At 42.9% G+C, this 25,498-nt stretch overlaps 1 pseudogene; it reads left to right on the forward strand.

Annotated features, from left to right (window-relative positions):
* Positions 1–22,611: 22,611 nt before the first annotated feature.
* Positions 22,612–22,752, forward strand: LOC147014060 (signal recognition particle RNA; annotated as a pseudogene).
* The last annotated feature ends 2,746 nt before the right edge of the window (positions 22,753–25,498 follow it).

Consider the following 25,498-nt stretch of genomic DNA (forward strand, 5'->3'; position numbering starts at 1 on the left):
ACACAAAATAATAATAATGTTCGGTGGATTCTCAGAGTATCACGAAGAGAGCGGTTAAGGAATGAAGAGATATGCAACAGAGCTGGATTTTCAAGTTTCGCACAAAGAAGTGGAGAGACTAGGTTGTGGTGGTTTGGATACGTGATGAGAAGAAAGGATGAAGAACCAAACAGTGAAGTACGGAATGAGCCAATTAGAGGGAAAAGATCAAGAGGAAGACGGAGATTATGGTGGATCGAGGTAGTGGAAAGGGATTTGAAGAACAAGGGATTGAAAGATACACAGGAGAATGGAGAAGGTGGATCCGCATAGCCGACCCCGAACTGTTGGGATGAAGGCGACGAGAAGGAGACGGAGCAGAAAGCCTTCATGCTCACGTCCAACGAATCAATGAATGATGGCTGTTGATACAAAATCCTCTTGAACATTAAACAAGTTAATCAAAAACTATTCTCATCCATTATAAATGAAGAAACAGATTTTAGAGCACGCCATGAACCTATGGTTCATTATGTACGTGACATTTGGATTCCGAAGGAAAAATCAGAAAGAGGGCGAGCACATCGGGGTTGGACACAGACGGTATAGCGTAAGTAATTGGGTCAAGTAGGGGCATTGAAAAGGCACAGTGACATCGTTTGAAATCATTTGAAAATGTTTAATCTGCTTCTCTTTATGTGAACAAAAGAGAGTTAAAGTCACCCAATATGATTTCATCGGGAGTGGCCGCTGAGGATCGTGTTTTTGGGTGCGATGATGGAAACCAAAAACCAAAATTTCAAATGCAGTTGAACAGAAATCAGGGTCAATTTGGCTGTTTTAAACGCAGATCGTTTCACAACTTAAACCTGGAAAAAACATCATATATATATTTTCGATATATTACTAAAACTCTCATCTTGTATGTATGTTCCTGAAATACAGCCAAAACGGTACACGATAGCGCAAAACATTTTGGGCCACCTTACTCACCATTCTCCTGCGGTGTGCAGCATCAAGTTTCGTTCAAATCTGGCAACGAAAAAAAAATTATTGAAAAATCAATTCCCGATTCAGCCAAGTACTCTTCGGGAGAATTTGATCAATGCAAACAACCTCAGCGGTATAGCTCGCTGGAGCTATGTTTTCTTTCTTTTTTGAGATGTTTTTTTCTTTTATCATCCGCTGTCACTACGGGAACCCAACGGGTTCACGGGTCGTCTAGTATATTTTAAATCTTTCCGTTACTGTATTCGCATTCCGTTGCAGTTTTACACCAAGATGCGTTGGACATTGTTTGCACCTTATTTGTTAAGATGTTTCCATTTCCAGATAGTCGGTTTGATTGTTTATAACCTGGTGTTGACTTAGCAGTTCGGATGGTGACTTGGGATCCTAGGGTCCAGACTTCAAGCCCTGTTAGCTGCTGAATTAACACCATGGGGTTGATTCAGCCTGTTATCCTTTCGAGGTCAGCAGAATGAGGACCAGTGCAGCAGCCAAGAAGCTGCACACGAAGGGAAGGGGGTATGGACGGATTTATTAAATGTGGTATTGGTGTGGTGCAGGCATAATGGGCCGAATGGCCTCCTCCTGTGCAAAATTTCCTTGTAATCCCCGTTTCCTTTTCTCATACTTGATGCAAATGTGATATTTCTGGAGCATATTTGCACAAATACATCATCTCCAGGATGGTATTTATTTATGGATGCTTGTTGTATAGTTTAATACACAAATTTCCATACCTTAGGCTCAGGATTCACATCTTGCGGTCAATGTGGATATTCCCATCGGAGTTGAACATTCACTGAAAAGTTCAATAAATGGACGCCATCACATTTAACCCCCTGGAGAAGATTTACCAATTTTATCGATCAGGTGATTGAAGAAACTTACAAAAACTTCCTGAAACTTGGCGTATACATGTAAAAATTCCCTGCGCAGACACTAACCATCTCCGATTTTGAAAATTCCTCCAAGAAAAAAAGTTATGACGTCAAAATATCTCCGCTAATGGAAATCGCCTAAAAAATTATCTCAAACTAGGTAAGCTTTTTGAATTCTGTTTACGGGAATCGAACAGGGCATTAAGCAGAGATGAATTACCGCACGTATGATGTATCACTATGACGACATATCAATTTTTATGACGTCATTCCTATTTTTTGACATTTTTTGTTTCACAACCAAGAGTTTTCATCGGATCTTCCTTAAACTTGCCATGTATATGCAGAAAGCCCACGCGCAGGCAGGAACCATCTCCGATTTTGGAAATTCTTCCTCGAAAAAAAGTTGACGTCATAATAATATCGCCGCTAATGGAAATCGTCTATCCCATTATCTCCAAAACTAGGTAAGCTGTTTGAATTTTGTTTGCGGGAATCAAGCCGGGCATTAGCACGGATAATTTATCGCAAACCTGATACATCACAATGACGTCATATTCGTTTTTATGACGTCATCATTAAAAGGACGAGGATCTTAGCTCATTTGAGCTTGTTTTTAATAAAGCTCCATTTGTAGTTCACACTAACTCACTTCCACACTATCTCTACTAGTTATGTAAAGTATTTACCATCCAACAATCTTTAAAAAGTAGAAAATTTCCTTTGTTTTTTAATCACATTTCATTCTTTTACTTTTGCACTTTTACTTTCAAGGATCCATCTATTTATTACACGTGCGAATACGGCGAACCCCATCCTGAATCGATGGTGTGTGCACACACCGACTAAATCTCCCACCACTCTGTGCGTTCCTAATAAATAGATGGCCCATGAAATGTAAAAAATAAATGTTTAATAGGAAATAAAAAGATTCCACATGCCAGTCACGTTTCTATCGCCGGTGGTCTTTGGGGGTTTCCACACTCTCTATTCACCCGATCATGCGAACCAGTGGTTCTCTGGACACCACCCAAAATCGACCTGCAGCATGGTGGAGTTGGGTCTCGTTAGCCCAATTAGTGTCGATTGATTTTCACGCTGAAACCCAGCTCAGGTCGATTTCGACTTGTGGTCCATTTATTTTTCACCATGCTCGACCCATTGCTTCTGCATTATCTTAACCCGATACATGACACCGGTAATCTCCTCGTGATGTCATAACCACACAACTGGAGAAACATGTTTTCGCAGAAGTCTACTACTCTTGGTACGAATGAGGTGTGCAATATTCACGGAGCAAATTGATTGTAAGACTATCTCAGGAAAAGGTCCATCAGCTGAACCATACCGTACCACCCATTCAGCACCCCACTACGTTGCCCTTTTTCTGGGTTGGACACCAAGCATTTGAAAGCTGTAACACCTGGAGCAAGGATTTGGGCCAGATAGAAACCAGATGGTACATAAAACACTGATCGTTTCTGCCAAAATCCACATTTACAACTGAAGGAACGTCCTGGTCTAGCTGCAGAGCGGATAAGGCGATTGGGATGCAAGTCTTAGCTGCTTGGTAGATCCACTATGTAGTTAATGGGCCTCGTTTTGAAAACCGGGATGTAATTTCCCAGGCATGAGAAAAGAAGAGGGGGGAGGAGAACAAATAAAGTGAGCAGACTGATTTATGGAGGAGAATGGGCAGCCATCTGATGCCATGGGAACCAGCAGTAAAACAAGGAAAAGCAGGTGAGCCGCAGGCTTTTCGTCCATAGTGTTGTAACTTATGGCCCTGCGCACCGATTTGAGATAAGAAACGAGTTGATGCTGCTGCAGATGGGGCCCATGAAGTGCTGTTTAAAGGAGTGGGAGACAAGAGACCGGAGAGGTGGCTCGACATTTCCAAAGGGACAGTAGCTCCACTCGACCCTTGAGTCGACTAGTTCGTGTTCGATTGCTGATACAAAAATCTCGACATAAATCTTGATCCGACGCTTCGCAGACAGGGTGATGTTAAGCTGGCTGTCCTGCCTGCTCGCATTTTGCGAGTTGACATTGGAGGTCCCTTGGTGCCTTTCAAACAAAAAGGTCGGCTATTGCGTTCTGCTGGGCAGACAGGGTGGCCTCGACGCCCTAGAGGTACGCACACTTGCCTCTAAGCTGTCTAGCCTGGGTTTGAATCCCGACCCAGCTATAAACTGCCATCCCGGTGTTTCACACGCAGGGTGATTCATAAATGTGTGTGCCATCCCTCAAATGGACATTAAACTGGACGTCCCGTCTGTTAGAATTAGTTGGTGAACGTTAAAGATCCTACGGTGTCCTTCATGAATAGTAGGCGAGCTATCGCCGGCACAATGGCCAAGTTATAAATTCCTGCCCAAACTCCTGCTGGGAAGGCAATGGCAAACCACCGAGTGCAACCCTTGCCAATAAACCGTTAAGGCAGTACCGACGCTCTGAAACAGAGTATGGTACATCAGAATCAGGATTGAGTCCTGGTACCTGAACTATATTCCAAATTGCCAACACCTCAGGATATAGTATATTCCTCTGCCGTGCACCGGCTATCATTGAACAGTTAAAAAACAAGCTCAAATGAGCTAAGATCCTCGTCCTCTTAATGATGACGTCATAAAAACGAATATGACGTCATTGTGATGTATCAAGTTTGCGATAAATGATCTGTGCTAATGCCCGGCTTGATTCCCGCAAACAAAACTCAAACAGCTTGCCCAGTTTCGGAGATAATGGTATAGGTGATTTCCATTAGCGGCGATATTATGAGGTTAACTTTTTTTCTTGGTGACTGCCTGCGCGTGGGCTTTCTGCATATACATGGCAAATTTCACGAAGATCCGATGAAAACTCTGGGTTGTGAAACAAAAAATGTCAAAAAAATAGGAATGACGTCATAAATATTGATATGACGTCATAGTGACGTATCATATGTGCGGTAATTCATCTCTGCTAATGCCCTGTTCGATTCCCGCAAACAGAATTCAAAAAGCTTGCCTAGTTTCGGAGGTAATTTTTAAGGCGATTTCCATTAGCGGAGATGTTTTGACGTCATAACTTTTTTTTTCTTGGAGGAATTTTCAAAATCGGAGATGGTTACTGTCTGCGCAGGGAATTTTTACATGTATACGCCAAGTTTCAGGAAGTTTCGATGAAAACTGTAGGCTGTGAAACAAAAAAGTCCACAAGAACAACAACGTGAGTAAGACTAAGAGATCCTCCACGAGGATCTAAAAATTAGCCTTCTGTTAATTAGTTCTTCTAAATATCACAAAGCTACTCACCCCTTGAGCTGTCTGGCCGAGGTGCCAATCTCCATCCAGGTCTAAACTGTCACTGGTATTTCTACGACTTTGTCCGAGGAACCATGAGGCCACAAATAACCAAAACCTTTGCACTCACTGGATTTCACACTCCATTCGCATTAAAAGAAACTCCTCACTTTTATAATGTTGAATGGAATGGGATTTTGGCCTGACACTTCAAAAATACCCAATCAAGTGCAAAGTGGCCTCCAGTGATGAAATCTCAAGAAGCATTGATTGCCGGTGTGGGTCGGTTAATGGGAACAACACAAGGCCCTCATGATGTGGAAAGGACACAAAATGTCTCAGTGATTCACCGTGCTGACCAGTGGACGCGTTGACACCGTGCGATACACGAGGCCCTGTGTCCTGCATCTGGAACAATCTCTATGACTCTATCCCTGTTGTTATTTGTCCAAAGGTAGATTCGGTGCTGCTAAAGCGTCCCTAGACTTGTAGCAAGGTATTATGTACACATTTAGGACACGGGACCAAAAAAATGAAAGTCATTGTATGATTGAGTTTTGCATATCAATTGTTAGCCAACATCATGGGGATTCAGGATCTATTGTGTACACATGCTGTGATGAACCAAACTAACATCTGAGGATTAAAAGTGCAGATTTCTTTAAAACGTTACGTACTTCCTAACGACCTTTGATGTTCTGTATACTGAACACAAACTGGCCTTTGGTATTGATTTTTATATCATAGGGCCATCTTGGTAAACTTATTCTATGCTTATAAAATCAAGCTTATAGCTCCCAGTAATTTTGTAGCAGCTTGGTAAATGCAATTTGTTACGTACTTCCTAATATTTTTGACCCAATCATGGAAGTGAGCCTAAAAACTGGTATGTAGTAATGATCCATGTTGAAACTTGCCATTTTAAATCATCACTTTATGCAGAAGTAAATTGCTATTTAAGATGTTCTATCAGATGCATTTCAAATTTCTGGAATAAGATTTTGTAAGCTTCACTATGACTGGGGGGAATTTTGCAAAATCTGAGATTTTACACATTTGAAGATTCCAAGATATGCAGAAGGTCATAAGAAATGTACCGTTTCGAGGAATTGTTCTATTCTTATGTATAATGATATATATCAAACAAAAAATGCATTTTCAACCATTTTGGACAACATGTACAATCATACATGTAAACCCATTTCTAAAAAATGAGCTAGAAAAATGGAAAAAATAGCCTGTGTTTGGATAAAAAAAACATGCTTTGTAAGCAACTATATCCATAGGACCCATAGCAAAGTATACATTTTCTGAAACCACAGACACTTGGGCATTGTATAACATTAAGATTGTTTATCTTATTAAAACTGGGTTCAATTTCTAAGCTTTCTCCTCATTTAGGACCACAGTGTACACAATACCATGCTACAAGCCCCTACGGAAATATTTATGCACTGGGTTGGTTGCCTTTGCCTTCCCCGCAGTTAATCAGGGCAGGAATTTGTGCTTTGTTCAGTGTTGGTTCGATAACTCACCTACCGTTTGCAAAAGGACAATAGGAGGCAGGAAAGCCAGCTTAACGTCCATCTGTGGTATGGCACCCTACCTGCAAAACACCAACCCAACAGTTTATAGTCAGGTCAGGAATTCAACCCAGATTTGACAACTCAAAGTACCCCTGCATTTCCTCTGACACCTGATTTTATTTTTACCTCTTCCACCGAAGGTGAAGGAGGTTATGTTTTCACCCCTTTCTGTCTGTTTGTTTGTTTGTTTGTTTGTTTGTCTGTTTGTCTGTTTGTTTGTTTGTTTGTTTGTCTGTTTGTGTACAAGATATCTCAAAAAGTTGCGGACGGATTCGGACGAAACTTGGTGGACAGGTTGGGTGTGTGACGATGACGAAGTGATTCGATTTTGGTGAAGATCCGAATCCGACTACTAGAAATTTTTAGTTAATCCTTCACCATTGAGAGATGGGGCCAAAAATGATATATAGCACAATATCTTTAAAATGTATTGGGCCAGATATGTTCTCGTGGATCAGGCGTTACGGGGTGGAAGTATGTGCTCTTCCGAGTGCCCTTCTAGTTTCAAATGTATTTCTTCGTTAAACCAGGTGCTCCTCTGAATTGATTACTATGAGGTATACTGGCGAGACCTTCTCGTTCAGAAGCCTCATTTGTTTTTTCAAGACTAAAGGGAAACAATTAGATGTGACCACAATGATTCGATCCATAATGTACAGGTAGTGGACAAAAAATGGAAACACCTGGGTAAATGAGGGACACCAAGTATATTGAAAGTGAAGGCCTCCACACAGGTGTGGCCCATGTGTTAAGCAAACAACATCCCAGCATGCTGAGGGTCATGTATAAAAATGTAATTCCAGGCCTGGTTGCCGATAATTATGGCTAGCATGGCTCCACGAGGAGACCTCCATGACATGAAATAAGGGTGATTGTTGGGGCGCATTTGGCAGGAGCTTCAGTGACAAAGACAGTTCAACTTGCTGACGTCTAGGGTGATGTTGACTTGGAACTCTGAGGAAAAGACATAATCAGTAAAGGGCAACAGTGGGTGGAAGCGCATACTCCAGGATTGTGATATGAAACGTTTTTACAGCCATTTTTCCCTGCTGTGCAGGGGTTTGGCTTTTTCTTGAGGCAATGTTTTATGGCCGGATGCCCTTCCTGACGCCAACCCTGGTCGCCTCTTATGACACACAGGGATATGGTACACCTATTCTAACCGGGGCATACACCGGGACCAGTACACTGGCACTCATTTCGCCGACCTCGGAAGGATGACAGGCTGAGTCAACCCCCTGGTGTTAATTCAGCAGCCAACAGGGCTTGAACTCAGGACCCTGGGATCCCAAGCCACCATCCTAACCACTAAGCCAACACCAGGCTTCAGGATTGTGATATCCGTGCATTAATTGAAGTGCAAGGCAAAGCAGGCTAGCAACTGCAGAACAATTGACTGTAAATTTCAACCTGGGAGCAAGCAGCAAATTTAATAAAAAACGGTCCGCCGAGAACTCCACAGAGCGGGACACCATCATCAGGTTGCAGTGCACAAACCGCTCATCACACCTGGCAATAAAAGTTTGCGAGTCCAGTGGTGCAAAGAGCACAGGCAATGGACTACCTAGCAGTGGAGAAATGTGATATGGTCAGATGAATCATCCTTCACTGCGTTCTTGACAAATGGATGAGTTCACATGTGGTGCCAACCTAAAGCACTCCACAACTTGAGTGCTTGGTTCCAATTTTTCCTCGCATGGTTTGGTTGGAAATTTTCCTGGCATGGTTTGGGTGCAGTCATTCCCTGAGAAGGCAAGGTCAATGACAATCACTATTTAATGGTACTGAGTGATCATCTTCATGCCATGTTGCAGCATTTCGTTCCTGTCTTCCAGGATGACAATGTCCCCATCCACATGATGCCTGGAGTCAGCATTTTCCACCTCAATCAAACAGGTGTGAGTTGATTGACTTTATCATAGGAAAATGGTGCCACAACCCTCCAGCAGAATTCCAGACGCTGGTGGATTCAATGCCATGGTGTATACAGGCCATACTGGCCGCACGTGGTGGCCCAACGCCCTACTAAGTGACTTTACATTGGTGTTTCCATTTTTGTGCACTACCTTACATCATGCAGTTTTAAAGCATTCACCAAGAGAAAACAAGAAAAAAAAGCAATCAGAGATGGCAGACCCTCGACAGGACTACTTTTGTGTGGTGTATTTTACGTGGTGTTTGTGTACTGGTGTGTTACATAATAAGAGACATCACTAGAACTGCCATTTTATAACTGCTGGCAGTGATGACCGGGTAACAAGACATCCCGCTCTGATGCAACCCCGCTTTGATCAGACACCTGACCCTGAACCTGACCCATGACATTAAAAAAAAATTATTATTCATTTTTCAATTTAATTTAGAATTGGGTTAAAATAAATTCAATTCAAATCAAATGGAAGACCAAATGGGTACAGTCCTGCATTGGAGTAATCAGAAGGAACCCAAACAAGAAACAAGAGCGCACGTGAGCACAATATACGCCCGAAAAAGTCTCTGTGACACACACACACACACACACAATTATATATTCAAATACGTCAATTTATGAAGAACAAGAAGGTATACACAGAATTGTGCTACTATATGGAAAACAGCATCCTGGTTGCCATGGCAACCACTTTAGATGACGAACGTATGTCGCGACACACCGTCTCCATAGTTTGTACATATGAACCAAATATGAAACGTGAAAGTTGAAAACTTTGGGAGTTAGAGTACGGACAGGAAGGACGGACAGACAGACGGACGGACGGCCGGTATCACATAATACACCCCGATATATATATATATATATATATATATATATATATATATATATATATATATATATATATATGTATATATGTATGTATATGTATGTATATGTATATATATATATATATATATATGTATATATATTGTTGTGGTTACCAAATTCGCAAACCACCATTCAGGTCCCTTAGGTGAGGTATCTCGGCAAGTATATGTGTAGTTAGGCCCAAACCCGTTGTCTAGTGGGAATACATGTCATTTATGCGTGCTGCGACTCTTCAGGATAGCCGTTTTTCTTTTACTATCTTTATTTTGGACCAACCGCCATGATCACAACCACAACATCAACCACCGACCACAACCACCGCTTCACCACAACCGCCACGACCTTCACGTCACACCTCGCAACCGTAGCATCGCCACCGTTCTTGCCCCGCTGTGGGTACCGGTGTTGGACTCGTGCAGGGCGCACGTTGAACAGCGTGTACAAAATCACGGATTTTGTGCTTCAAAAACGGATCAAAAACGACACACGCCCACTTTTTGCCGTCCAATCGGTGAGCGAGGGGCGATTTGGCCCCGCCTCCAGAACGATCGATATATGCAAATTTGTGGATCAAAAAGCCTTCACGCCCACTTTTTCTCGGGCCAATGGGGAGCGAGGTGAAAGGTCAAAGGGAGGGGGTCAAAGGCGAAGCTACGGGGGGATAAAAGGACCGTGTTCGTCAGTCAGAGCAGTGTGGAAGTCTGGAGCCCGAAGCCTGCAGTAGCTGGAGAAGCTGAAGAGAGTCGAACGAGGAGAGCCCAAAGAAGAGTCCAGGGTGGAGAGTCCAGAGGCGGAGAGGCGGCAGCGGCGAGGGCAGACGAGGGGGTGCTCGCGTCGGTGCCAGGAGCTGCACGCCCGAGGGAGGCCGGCAGCGCGACCTGGCCGAGGTGGAGACGCACACCAGGGATAATAAAGATCCTCTATACCCCGAGCATCAGCAACCCCCTCCTGTTTCCCCCCGCGCTGAGATAGTGCGACAAAGGGGGCCCCTTTTCCCACCCCCTGCCTGACACTGTCCGCGAGGCCCGCGGAGAGGCGCCATCGCCGCTCCGCGTCTCATCACCAGACGGGTAGGCGCGACCCGGTCTCGGCCTCAGGCCCGCCTCATTCTTGAGGTATTTCTTTTCCTTGGTTTTGGGTATGTGTTGTCGGCGCCGTCTGTGAAGTAGAATTGTATAAGTGTTGCCGTGTGCTCGGTAGTCGGTATTAGCTCTGCACTGTGTTTTCACTTTTATATTTGCTTTTTGTGTAAATGGAATTGTGTTTTCTTTTTTTTGTGTGCATTTGGTGGAATTGTATTTGTGTGCTTCCCGTGTGCCGCGAATAAATGTGCTTTATTGTTGAACTGTTCTCCCGCTTCGCTTCGTCTTTTCCCCCATTGAACCCTCATCTTGCTTCACGTAAAGGGTTGGTAGTGGGCTGAATACGCCCGATAATTAATCGAACCGTCGAGGTCGACGATAACACCGCTCGGTTATTCTGATAGTACGGAACGGGTCGCTTAAGTGGCCCGTGTCCGAAGTCGACCTGCGGCGAGGTGCGATCGCCCGGTCTACCCTCCGCGTGGGTACTTAGGTAGGTCGAAATTTGGCGAGCAACCCTATCCCACGCGGGGGCTGATTGGCTCGATCGCGGTGAGACCGAAAGGTCCACCCGTGACTGGTTCCCGGCGTTAGTCCGAGAGGGTCACGACTGGATTGTCCGTCCGGTGGGCGACGTGCCGCGATTCGAGTTACGTGGCCGTCAGCACGCCGGCGGGCGCGGAATCCGCAACAATATATATGTATATATGTTTGTATATGTATGTATATGTATATATATATATATGTATATGTATATATGTATATATATGTATATATATATATATATATATATCGGGTGTATAAAAAGCAAAGATGAAGTCATCAGGAGGAACCTGGATAGGAATCACATTTCAGCTCCTACTCCTCTACCCTCAAACCCATCCAGGCAGAGCCAAATGAGTACGATTCAAAAATAAATAAATAAATAAACCAAAAATAACCCATATCAAAAAAAAAATTAAATAATTCTGGCTGGCAGACCATGCATCTGATCAAGTTGAAATTTAAAACATGGTTTCCCTACTACTACGAGATCATAAATTTGAAGTTTCATGTCTATTGATTAAGCGGTTCCAGAGAAAACATTATTTAATATTTTTCTTCAATCCAATATGAGTGCCAAACCATGTGACCTATCAATTATTCTTTAACAAACTTGTACACCCATGGCTTGGGGAACATTTATGTAAAGTTTCCCCTCAATTTGTCCAGAGAAGAAGATTTTTTTTATAGGTTTCAGGGTAAATACAATATGGCTGCCAAACCATGTGACCCATGACATCGTATGTGTGAACCTTTTGTTCCTCATGGATAGGCGGTCATACGTATAAAGTTTCACCCTGATCTGTTGAGCCACTTCAAAGGAGAGGATTTTTAAAAGATTTAAAAAAAAATGGCTGCTGAATCACATGACTGATGATATCATAAATATTTTTTCTGTGGACCATTTTATCCCTATATGACCCTCAAATTTTCATACTGGTCCAATGTAGCAGTCGACATATGCAATGACGTCATAACGAAGGCACCTATGACGTCATAAAAAAATCACATTTGTTCCCCATGATGAGTACTTGCTAGGTGCCAAGTTTCAATTTTTTCCTTGGTAAGGTTTCAGAGATACAGAGGTCCAAATTTTTTCCATTTTTCCAACATGGCTGCCACATCACGTGACCTATGACGTCATAATTATAAGGAAAACATTCTACTTCAGCAGTCGCTCCAATGGTGAAAATTTTGTCTAGATCCGACAAGCGCTTGCATTGAAAAACACAAAAGTTATGTGCGGACAAACAAACAAACAGACAGACAAACGGACCCCAACGCAATACCCTCTCCTTCGGCGAGGATAATACGAATCTGATAGAAAATCCTATCACAAACTCAACCCTCGTTAAACCCAAAGAGATTCCCCAAGGCGGTTGTTGACCAGTAGTGATGAGGAAAGGGGTCAATCCTGTGCTTGATCCACACAGTGAACGGAACAGCTCATACACAAACACCACATTCTGGACAAGGACTCAGCTAAACAACAGACAAATTGGCATTTGAACACCTGGACACTTAGTACCATGAGCTGTGGCTTTGGCCAGAGGTGAGAAGTTCTTCCCCATAAACTTGATTTCAACAAGGAGCTACAAACACAATCATATCAACGAAACCATTTGCACAGACTGGATTCCAACATCAACATGAGAGTTTCACTTCAAACTCCTCACTTGAACTTACCTGTACAGACGTGTCCCATATAGGTGGTTCGATCCATCATCATTTGTTTCAAGATAATCTTGTATTTTGACGTCATGTACACCTGTTTATGACATTTGACAAGGAATAACAGGGAAATTTGACACAGGAGGATGCCATTCGGCCATTCATTCATGCCTGCGCTTCTCCAACACCAGATTAAATAAACCCGTCAACCTCACCACTTCATTTCATTGGGGGGGGGTGAGGAGTGGGGGGCTTTCCCTGACTTCCCTGGGCGGAGTGGCGACCCAGCCATAGAAATTGCTTCGGGAGCACCAACGCTCTGTGTAGAGCAGGTTCATGATGTCATCTGATGGGGGGAGGAATGGGGAGGACAAACGTTTGGCAGGCTCAGGGACATTACTCGGATGTTAAAAATAAAGAAGAGCAAAAATGTTATTTTTTGTGGGGTTAAATTTCTTTTTTAAAACAAGCTCGAATGAGCAAAGATCCTCGTCCTCTTAATGATGACGTCATAAAAACGAATATGACATCATCGTGATGTATCATATGTGCGGTAATTCATCTCTGCTCATGCCCTGTTCGATTCCCGCAAACAGAATTCAAAAAGCTTGCCTCGTTTCGGAGATAATTTTTTAGGCGATTTCCATTTGCAGAGATATTTTGACGTCATAACTTTTTTTTCTCGGAGGAATTTTCAAAATGGGAGATGGTTACTGTCTGCACAGGGTATTTTTACATATATATGCCAAGTTTCAGGAAGTTTCGATGAAAACTGTAGGCTGTGAAACAAAAAAGTCCACAAGAACAACAACGTGAGTAAGACAGAGATCCTCCATGAGGATCTAAAAGTTTCCAATGTCGAGGTTCGTATAACAGCAAACACATAGAACGTATAACAAGGGGAGCATGAGACAAGAGGGATGGGAGAGGGAAGCACAAAACAGTGGGGAATAGACACGCGGAGATCTGTGGAAGGGAGAGGGATGGGGTGGGGTACATGGGGAAAACAAGGACACCACAGGGACTTTCAGGAAGGAAAGCGGGGAATATGAAGGAAGTGGGTTTGGGGTGGATGAACGAGGGTAGAAAAGATCGAGGATTTAGATGGGGGACGATGATAGATGGTCTGAGGAGTGAAGAATGGACAACACTGATCACCCACCATCCCTGGACGAGACCCTCTCACAGATATCACACTCAGCACACATGTGCACAATCACCCATCCGTACTTGAGTTACCTAAAAGTCCTGTCAACATCCTTATACCCCTCTATCTCCATAACTTCCAGGTACCCATCTAATTCCAATTTAAACTTATCAACTGTTTTTGCTGCTACTACCTTTCCAGGGAGGCCATTCCATACATTCACTACTCTCCGAGTGAAAGTCCCCTGCCTTGCTTCCATCTTAACTCTCCTCTTCTTTACTCTCAGGCCATGGGCCCTGGTCCTATCACTGTCTACTCTGTTGAATAATTTATCTTCACTTATTTTATCTATACCTTTCATTATGTTAAACATCTCAATCATATCTCCTCTATCACCAAGATTCAAGTATGGATTCAAACTGCCTGAAACCTGACGTGTGGCTGTGCGGCTGATGAAGTTCACCCTGTGGATCGGAGCACAAATTTGTAAGTTGCCCAGTACAGGGTACCAACACACATTGGCATATTGTCTTCGAAAGCTGCAGTGGGATTTTAACATTCACCGACGAATGCCACCAAGTAAGGAAGATGGCTTAACGTCCCCTCCGTTGATGCAATGCACCATCTGCGAAGCACCACGATGGAAGTTTAGAGTCAGGTCGTGAATCAAACCCAGACTAGATAGCTTAAAATTAGGGAGTACACTACTTCTGAGCTGTTGTACAGTTAGGTTTTGAGTGGAAATGGATGTTGAGAAGATGAAGAAATATCATTCAGGAAATGTGTCCCTTGTTTGAGAAGGTTGGCATTTATCCCAGGTGTGAATAACCCATCTTCAGACTCTAATTCAATCACGATGTGGAGGATGTGAAACAGAAATTGAAATTCTCCCTGTGAAGCCCATTCAAAGAACAAATGCTTTCATTTATCTCCCATCTCACTCTGTCAAAGCCCACACTCTCAACTGGAATATAAATCAAACATCCAATAGATGCTGCTGGCATCCGCGTATAGCGGTTACCGAGAGAGCGATTTCAAAATGAACACGAACATCAAAAAAAAAACTGCTCAAACAACTCTAACCAACTCACTACTCAACAACTACAAACAACTCACAACTCAACAACTACAAACAACTCACTGCTCAACTTCAACTACTACAACGACTCAAACAACTCCAATCAACTGGCTACTCAACAACTACAAACAACTCACTGCTCAACTTCAACTACTACAACGACTCAAACAACTCCAACCAACTGGCTACTCAACAACTACAAACAACTCACAACTCAACAACTACAAACAACTCACTGCTCAACTTCAACTACTACGACTCAAACAACTCCAACCAACTGGCTACTCAACCACAACTCCTCAATAATCACAAGTCCTTGGATTGCACGTGATTTGGACTGGATATTTGTAATGTGCGTCAGGGTGCTGGCGTTAACTCGACTACTCTTCGAGAAAGACAACGTGGGATCTCGAACATTCACGAACAACCAGTGCTGGCAGACTGTGCTCCCGGCTTAATGTCCTTCGGATGGACGGTGTGTGCACATTGATGAATTCCCTTGCAAGGATGAACACCAGGATGGTAGTCAATAGCTTGGCCCGGATTCAAACCCAGGCTAGACAGCTTCAAGGTGAGCATGCACACCTTTAGTCTCGGCTAACCCGCCGGACCAATTTGTCATGTGTTCTGGAGGGTTCTGTATCAGTGGTTTGTAAACAGTGGCACAGTGTTAATGTGGTAATGTGGTAGCGTGGTTAGATTTGAAATAAAACCTGTTCTTATGGTGTACACACCCTGAGATGCTGATATCACTTTTGTATTGAGTGTTTCTGTGCACTCTTAATCTGCTGCAGGCTGCTCCCTCCTGGGACCCTCACCTTCATTTGGCAAGGGGAAATTGAAACCTTGCGAGAGGCCCTTTCGGATAAAAGAGTTATATTGCCATTCCTCCACAACTAGCACAAACCACATCACCCCATCCTGACACACATACCAAATAAAGGTAAAACTTACAATTCAAATGAGAAAAAGAGGTAGAAATACAATTCACAATAATAACAATAATATTAAATGATGTGATTGTAATCATCGGTTAAAATCATGACAGCAGCAATTAGGAGCACATTATTATAGCTGGGGTTTCCAACAATTCATGAACGTGAATCATGGCACACCTGCCCACAGATGAGATCATACCTGGAGACTGTACCGAGTGAGATCCATGGGATTTGTGGCTTGGTGCCTCCTCTGTGTATCGGTCTGATTGCGAGTGATGACGAATCCTTGTGCAAGACGCTGTTTAGGCCTTAGGCCGAAGTCACATTTGCCACGGCGGTCGTGGGGTCTCCAAAATCTACGGCCACTAGCAATTATAGGGCGGCCGCAGTATTTCCACGGTCACACAATGTAGCAGTCACTTATGTTTTTATTTTTCGGGAAGACGCATGGGGTATTTATAAATTGTGGAGACCGAAAACGTGGGGGTGCCGTACGGTCTTTGATTTGATGTCGCATGGTGACCTTAGGCCTGACTGCTGGTGCTGCGCTAACTGCCTCGACTGGCAAATAATTCCTGCAGACTAAGGCCTAAGTCACATTTGCTCTACGGCGAGGATACGGCGGCCGTACGCCCCCTGAATTGACAGAAACGTGCGGCGGCCGCAGAGTTTCTGCGGTGGCCTCAGGGTGGCCCTACGCCATTTGGCTATCTTTTACAGGTCGTAAGGTCGCCGTGGAATTATAACGCGGAGTTATAACTTTTTTCATTTCTACGTTCGCTGTAGCAATTCAACAAGCCGGAAAAAAAACTGATAAAAAAAAATTAACCCATTCGTTACCGTCCATCTGGCCGCACGTTCGCCTTAGGGCCCTCCTGCGGTCCCCCTGCGGTCGCCCTGCGGTCGCCTTGCGGGCACCTTGCGGGCACCTTGCATCTGCCTTCAAAATTCTATGGCCGCCGCAGGAACGCCCTGAGGTCACCGTGCGACATCAAACCAAAGACCGTACGGCACCCCCACGTTTTCGGTCTCCACAATTTATAAATACCCCATGCGTCTTCCCGAAAAATAAAAACATAAGTGACTGCTACATTGTGTGACCGTGGAAATACTGCGGCCGCCATATAATTGCTAGTGGCCATAGATTTTGGAGACACCACGGCCGCCGTGGCAAATGTGACTTCAGCCTAACAGTCCACACTGCCTGGAATTCATTGCAACATTGGTTGGTTAACGAGAACTGGAGAAAAATAATTTCCTTACAAAGCAATTTTATAATCTACATTATATTCAACCTCGAAAAGAAGATCTAAATTTCTTACCCCAGATGACTCTCTTGAAACATTCCCCACAAAGTCTTACTCCTTTTGATGACAGTCTTGTAACATTCCCCACAAAGTCTTACTCCTTTAGATGACTCTTGTGAAGTTCCCCAGAAAGTCCTACCCCTTGAGATGACTCTATTGTGAAATTCCACACAAAGTCTTACTCCTTTCGATGACTCTCTTGTGAAGTTCCCCACAAAGTCTTACTCCTTTAGATAACTCTCTTGTGAAGTTCCCCACAAAGTCTTACTCCTTTAGATGACTCTCTTGTGAAGTTCCCCACAAAGTCTTACTCCTTTCGATGACTCTCTTGTGAAGTTCCCCACAAAGTCTTACTCCTTTAGATGACTCTCTTGTGAAGTTCTCTACAAAGTCTTACTCCTTTCGATGACTCTCTTGTAACATTCCCCACAAAGTCTTACTCCTTTAGATGACTCTCTTGTGAAGTTCCCCACAAAGTCTTACTCCTTCAGATGACTCTCTTGTGAAGTTCCCCACAAAGTCCTACTCGTTTATATGACTGTATTGTGAAGTTCTCCGCAAAGTCTTACTCCTTTCGATGACTCTCTTGTGAAGTTCCCCACAAAGTCTTACTCCTTTAGATAACTCTCTTGTGAAGTTCCCCACAAAGTCTTACTCCTTTAGATGACTCTCTTGTGAAGTTCTCTACAAAGTCTTACTCCTTTCGATGACTCTCTTGTAACATTCCCCACAAAGTCTTACTCCTTCAGATGACTCTCTTGTGAAGTTCCCCACAAAGTCCTACTCGTTTATATGACTGTATTGTGAAGTTCTCCACAAAGTCTTACTCCTTTAGATGACTCTCTTGTAACATTCCCCACAAAATCTTACTCCTTTCGATGACCCTCTTGTGAAGTTCCCCACAAAATCTTACTCCTTTCGATGACTCTCTTGTGAAGTTCCCCACAAAGTCTTACTCCTTTAGATGACCCTCTTGTAACATTCCCCACAAAATCTTACTCCTTTCGATGACCCTCTTGTGAAGTTCCCCACAAAATCTTACTCCTTTCGATGACCCTCTTGTGAAGTTCCCCACAAAGTCTTACTCCTTTAGATGACCCTCTTGTAACATTCCCCACAAAATCTTACTCCTTTCGATGACCCTCTTGTGAAGTTCCCCACAAAGTCTTATTCCTTCAGTTGACTCTTGTGAAGTTCCTCACAAAGTCCTACTCCTTCAGATGACTCTCTTGTGAAGTTCCCCACAAAGTCTTATTCCTGAAAATGACTTTTGTGAAGTTCCCCACAAAGTATTACTCCTTTAGAGACTCTCTTGCGAAGTTCCCCACAAAGTATTATTCCTTCAGTTGACCCTCTTGTGAAGTTCCTCACAAAGTATTATTCCTTCAGTTGACCCTCTTGTGAAGTTCCTCACAAAGTCCTACTCCTTCAGATGACTCTCTTGTGAAGTTCCCCACAAAGTCTTACTCCTTTAGATGACCCTCTTGTAACATTCCCTACAAAATCTTACTCCTTTCGATGACCCTCTTGTGAAATTCCCCACAAAATCTTACTCCTTTCGATGACCCTCTTGTGAAGTTCCCCACAAAGTCTTACTCCTTTAGATGACCCTCTTGTAACATTCCCCACAAAATCTTACTCCTTTCGATGACCCTCTTGTGAAGTTCCCCACAAAGTCTTATTCCTTCAGTTGACCCTCTTGTGAAGTTCCTCACAAAGTCCTACTCCTTCAGATGACTCTCTTGTGAAGTTCCCCACAAAGTCTTATTCCTGAAAATGACTTTTGTGAAGTTCCCCACAAAGTATTACTCCTTTAGATGACCCTCTTGTGAAGTTCCCCACTAAGTCTTATTCCTTCAGTTGACTCTCTTGTGAAGTTCCTCACAAAGTCCTACTCCTTCAGATGACTCTTTTGTGAAGTTTCCCACAAAATCTTATTCCTGAAAATGACTTTTGTGAAGTTCCCCACAAAGTCTTATTCCCTTAGATGACTCTCTTTTGAAGTTCCCCACAAAGTCTTACTCCTTGAGATGAGGCCTTTTTTTTTCTCCAAACAGTGAGAGTCATTGGAAGAGCAAGGTTACATTGACAGTCAAGTTGGCCGTGTGACGAGGACGAATCGATTCCATTTTGGTGAAGATCTGAATATGAATCTTTAAAAAAAATGATCTTCACCATTGAGAGATGCGGCCAAAAACAATATTTTGCATGAAATTTCAAAACTTGGTGGATGGATTATGTCAAAACAATGTTTAACATGACATTTCAAAACTTGGTGGATGGGTTATGTCAAAACGATGTTTAGCATGAAATTTCAAAACTTGGTGGATGGATTATGTCAAAACGATGTTTAATATGAAATTTCAAAACTTGGTAGATGGATTATGTCTAAACGATGTTTAGCATGAAATTTCAAAACTTGGTGGATGGATTATGTCAAAACGATGTTTAGCATGAAATTTCAAAACTTGGTGGATGGATTATGTCAAAACGATGTTTAATATGAAATTTCAAAACTTGGTAGATGGATTATGTCAAAACGATGTTTAGCATGAAGTTTCAAAACTTGGTGGATGGATTATGTCAAAACGATGTTTAGCATGAAGTTTCAAAACTTGGTAGATGGATTATGTCAAAACGATGTTTAGCATGAAGTTTCAAAACTTGGTGGATGGATTATGTCTAAACGATGTTTAATATGAAATTTCAAAACTTGGTGGATGGATTATGTCAAAACGATGTTTAATATGAAATTTCAAAACTTGGTAGATGGATTATGTCAAAACGATGTTTAGCATGAAGTTTCAAAACTTGGTGGATGGATTATGTCAAAACGATGTTTAGCATGAAGTTTCAAAACTTGGTAGATGGATTATGTCAAAACGATGTTTAGCATGAAGTTTCAAAACTTGGTGGATGGATTATGTCAAAACGATGTTTAGCATGAAGTTTCAAAACTTGGTAGATGGGTTATGTCAAAACGATGTTTAGCATGAAGTTTCAAAACTTGGTGGATGGGTTATGTCAAAACGATGTTTAGCATGAAGTTTCAAAACTTGGTGGATGGGTTATGTCAAAACGATGTTTAGCATGAAGTTTCAAAACTTGGTAGATGGATTATGTCAAAACGATGTTTAGCATGAAGTTTCAAAACTTGGTGGATGGGTTATGTCAAAACGATGTTTAGCATGAAGTTTCAAAACTTGGTGGATGGGTTATGTCAAAACGATGTTTAGCATGAAGTTTCAAAACTTGGTAGATGGATTATGTCAAAACGATGTTTTGCATGAAGTTTCAAAACTTGGTGGATGGATTATGTCAAAACGATGTTTAGCATGAAATTTCAAAACTTGGTGGATGGATTATGTCAAAACGATGTTTAGCATGAAATTTCAAAACTTGGTGGATGGATTATGTCAAAACGATGTTTAGCATGAAATTTCAAAACTTGGTGGATGGATTATGTCAAAACGATGTTTAGCATGACATTTCAAAACTTGGTGGATGGATTATGTCAAAACGATGTTTAATATGAAATTTCAAAACTTGGTAGATGGATTATGTCAAAACGATGTTTAGCATGACATTTCAAAACTTGGTGGATGGATTATGTCAAAAGAATGTGGATGAATTGGGCAGGTGACAACAACAAGCCGATTCGATTTTGGTTCAGGTCCATATTCAGATCCGGCCTATCAGTGGGATCCAAAACGTTCTGGGCCCAGTCCTATTCCTGATCTTCATACATGATCTCTCTCATTTTGGAAAATGGTCCTTATCGATTTGCTGATGCTTCCATCCTCGACGAGGACATCACTCATCCTTCACGTAGGCAGGCTGCTGTCTCTTCCCTCTCTTCAGACCTTGAAAAAAAGATGACAAGCTCATCAAGCACTTGGAATATGTGTTTCAATCCTGACAAATCAATCGATCTCTATATCAATCTCTGTGTATCTCTCTTTAAGGACCATCTGGAAAACCTTCCTATCTACTTTCTTAACAATCCTATTGAGGAGGTTCAATCATTCAAACTCCTGGGTTTCATTATCAGCCATGATCTCTCATAGGTAAACTACATTTCCAAGCTGGCCTCCAAAGCCAGTCATCGACTGGGCATCCTCTGTCGTACAAAGTCCTTCCTTGGCACACCTGAACTCCTATCCACCAACAAGGCCTTCGTCCACAGCTCAATGGAGTCCGCAGCTTGACCAGTAGCTTGATTCCCTGTGGGCTGGCTCCCCTGCCTCACATCCTGCTGAGCTTGACACCATGGAAACCAAGGCCTTCAAGATCGTTGGAATCTCCCATTGATGAAGTTGACACGATGAGCTGATAACTTCGCCATCACAGACAGGTCAGTGGTCAATCTGTGTTCTCCCACCTTCTTTTTGGTCTTGCACCCTCTGATCTTTCCTTGCTTTGTCCCTCCCCCCCCCAGGTTTCTGCAGAGCTCACACGATCCATCATCAACCCCCTTCCGATGCAACTACCCAAATCCAGAAACACAACTCACCACCACTCATTCGTTTCTCTTTTTTCTCCACCTGTGGAATCAACTTCCACATTCTTTTTAATCTCATTCTTCCCTCCAGGTCTTCAACACAGCTGTTCACCACCATCTCAGATTGTCCCCAATACAAAACCACGATCTTTTCAACCCCATTAACCCACACCCCAATCCCTCTCCCTTCCAAATTTCCAGTTTTCCCTTCTGAGAGTTTCCTTCTTTTTTCATTTTGTCCACCCTTTGAATCCTCAGCTACTCCTCGTTCTTCCCCACGCCCATTGTTTGTCCAAGTCTCCCTCTATTTTGACCTTCAGTTCTGATGTTGGTGTATATATATATATATATATATATATATATATATATATATATATATATATATATGTATATATATATATATGTATATATATATCGTCAAGATTAGTTCATTTGACTGATACAGGCTCTTCCATGAGCCTCGACTATGTTTATAAAATATAATAATAATAATTTCAGCCTGAAGGAGATATGCACTTGACTGAGTGCCGGTCTCGTTTTCATAATATAATGGAACCTTCTCAAAATTATGATGTTATGATCAATATAATTACTTTCATAAATGACAAAATATATATAAAGTGCATTTCCAAGAATGTGCTCCAGCACATTGTCCACTGAAGGTGGGCTGAGAAGCGTACTCCCATGCACTAGTGTACACACACATACACGTGTGTGTGTGTGTGTATATATATATGTATATATTTAAAAAAAAATTATATATATATATATACATACATACATACATACATACATACATATATCATCGAACCGGGTGTAGTGGCGTGCACCTGTAATCCGGCTACTCGGAGGCTTGGGTTGGAGGATCGCTTGAGGACGGGAACTCTGCACTGGGCCGTGCTATGAGAGGGTGTAGGGCAGCCCGGAATTATGGCGAAACCCAATCCTTATCCCTGTGTCGTAAGAGGTGACCAGGGTTGCGTCAGGAAGGGCATCCGGCGTAAAACCTATGCCAAATCAGTATGCGGATCATAACGGATGATCCGCTGTGGCGACCCCTAACGGGAGCAGCCGAAAGACGAACAACAACATACATATATCATCGAAACATGTGGAGTGCGACAAGCACTCCCCCAGTCTCCAATGGACATAGTCCTACACCAAAGCATCACCTCAAATCTGGAGGCCTCAGCCCGGTGACTGTCAAACAAACAAACAAAGATGACATAATCAACATCAGTTAAACATCAAACTGAGCCGCATATCCGGATTTCAGGATTTCGGGCTTGTTTGTCCTCATTAGGACGGCATACCGATAAATATCTAACCAATGATAACCACATTCGTCGTTTATGCGTCAGACGCATCTCATGACTGTTAAGGTGAGCATTGCCGCTGATTATCTCACACGGTAAAACCGCATAATCCGCAAATAACAACCGTCTGTCTGCCACCCAGACGATTGTTCCAGCTAATACAAACCATTCAACCAGAAGGCACATTTTGTGATGGGGGGGGGGGGGGTTAAATAAACAATCTCAAATGAGCTAAGATCCTCATCCTCTTAATGATGACATAAAAACGAATATGCAGTGCAGACCATCACTAAAAGTACACCTGTGGGTATGAAAGTGAATCATTCACCTGAAGACGTGTTCGCTGCTCATGACACACAAGTGGTGAATGTGCTGAACCCTGGCAATTGCATCGAAACAAACTCGAGTGTTTGAAGGAAGAGTACCGAGTGCGGTATATCTCTTTTGGTTCACCATGTGACCGAGTACGGTGTATCTATTTGGGTTCACCATGTGACCGAGTACGGTATATCTATTGGGTCATGTTTAGCTAAACTAGCCATGGTCAAAAAGACTCCCTTTGTTAAACTTGTGGTCAATGGATTCCTTTGGTATTCATGAGTAATCAATGGGATGTATGGTTTCTTGCAATGGCAGGTCAGAAGGCAGTGGTGAGTCAATGGTTTGCTTTACTACCTGGTAGGGGTGGGGAAAGGAATGCTATCTTAATGGTGCCGATTGGTTTTCCATGGTGATCGCGCTTGGTCCATCATGGGTACACCTTTATGGTCTGTGAATAGTAGTTTGTGTAGGGGTGCAGAGGCATACAGTATACAGTTCTGAATCGTTCCAGTGCTCCAATTACGTTCCACGTCACATTGTGACATCACAACTAACGGCGGAAACAAAGCACGATGAATGGTCACCAGGCACCAAGTCAACAGCCGAGCAATTCTCGACTCGTTAAATAAATAATAGTGCGATGGAATATGCCAAATTGACCAAATTAGCTTTTAGGGTTTACACGGATCTACCAAATGTCGGTTTGGGGACCGAAGCTGTGGGGTCAAACATCTCATGTGTATGATTGCACATGTGACAGGTGTAATAATTATTTATTGGAAGCACGTTTGGCGACCCTTTCCAAACGTACAAAGCACGTACGTACAACATGCAATGCGTACACGATTCATCGCCTCCATGGTGTACGCCGCCGTGTGTACCGGTTCGTTATCACGTACATTCCTCGAATGTTTGCTCACCACAAACTTAGTTTAATGGTACAGCTGTCCGCGATGGGATGTATTTAGAGCATTGTAAATGGCCACTCTGCAGGCCATCTGTCCCACATCACAAACATCCTTATGCTGCATTGCAAGTTAGCTGCAAGACCTATTTGCATTTTACTTCCAGATTTCTTTCCTTGCATTTCAGCTAATAATCGGAATGTTACATATTTGCACGAAATTCCATTTATCAGTCCCATTGCCTGGTCCAAATGGAAATATAATCTGCTGTGCATCGATTGCTATGCATAATCTACAAATGCAGAATGTATCATGAATATGTAATCCAGCTTATGAATATGTAATCAGGTTTCATGAATATGGAAAATGTAACTTGGAATCCACCAGAAGGTAAGACCCAGGTGACAAGTTCCAATGTGATCATGCCTCATGCTCTCAAGGTGCGCTTATTTGAATTTTGTGGATCTGTCGGTTATCGACCCCCACGAGACCCCGGCTTAATATCACTCCCTCTTGCCGCAACCCCAATCCTCTTGGCTGCAGGATGAGGAAACGGCTGGAGCGCTTCAATGACTCTCCACCAAATGGGACACACCTCTTTTCAATCGTAAAATTGTCCACAAGTGAGTCATTTGTATAACCATGAACATCATCAAATGACACAAGATTCGGGTTGTGTCAAGAGGACGTGTGAGCGAGGAAACAGTCTGAGAGGATCATGTCCCAGAGGAAGGAGTTGATGGAGATGCAATAAAGAATGATAATCAGACATGAAAGACTGGGCACCCCCTTCAGGATCTATCCGTCAACAAATAAGTCGAGGAGATTTCATCATGAAGTGGAAAAGCTTGCACTATCGGTCATTGATGTCATCCTCGTACCATCCGAGTGTAGCTTCCAGAGAGAGCTGCTAAAGGGATGACCTTGACAAGACAAGAGTGCACAAAATGAGGGCACACACCATCAATCGGGAAGACCACCAAAATATTGAGATGCCAGAAAACTGTGCGATGGAGTGTTACGTATACTCGGTGGAGGACATCTGTGTATCTCATGACATCGAGCCACTGTGACATGAGAAAATAATTCAATGGGTCAATGTGATGTCAGGAAAGCATAAGAAGAGCCTTTCTGTCGATTCTATGGAATACGCT

This window comes from Eptatretus burgeri, chromosome 13 (genome assembly GCF_056783735.1).
Source record: "Eptatretus burgeri isolate ZD-2024b chromosome 13, Ebu_testis_v1, whole genome shotgun sequence".
In the NCBI taxonomy this organism is placed as follows: Eukaryota; Metazoa; Chordata; class Myxini; order Myxiniformes; family Myxinidae; genus Eptatretus; species Eptatretus burgeri.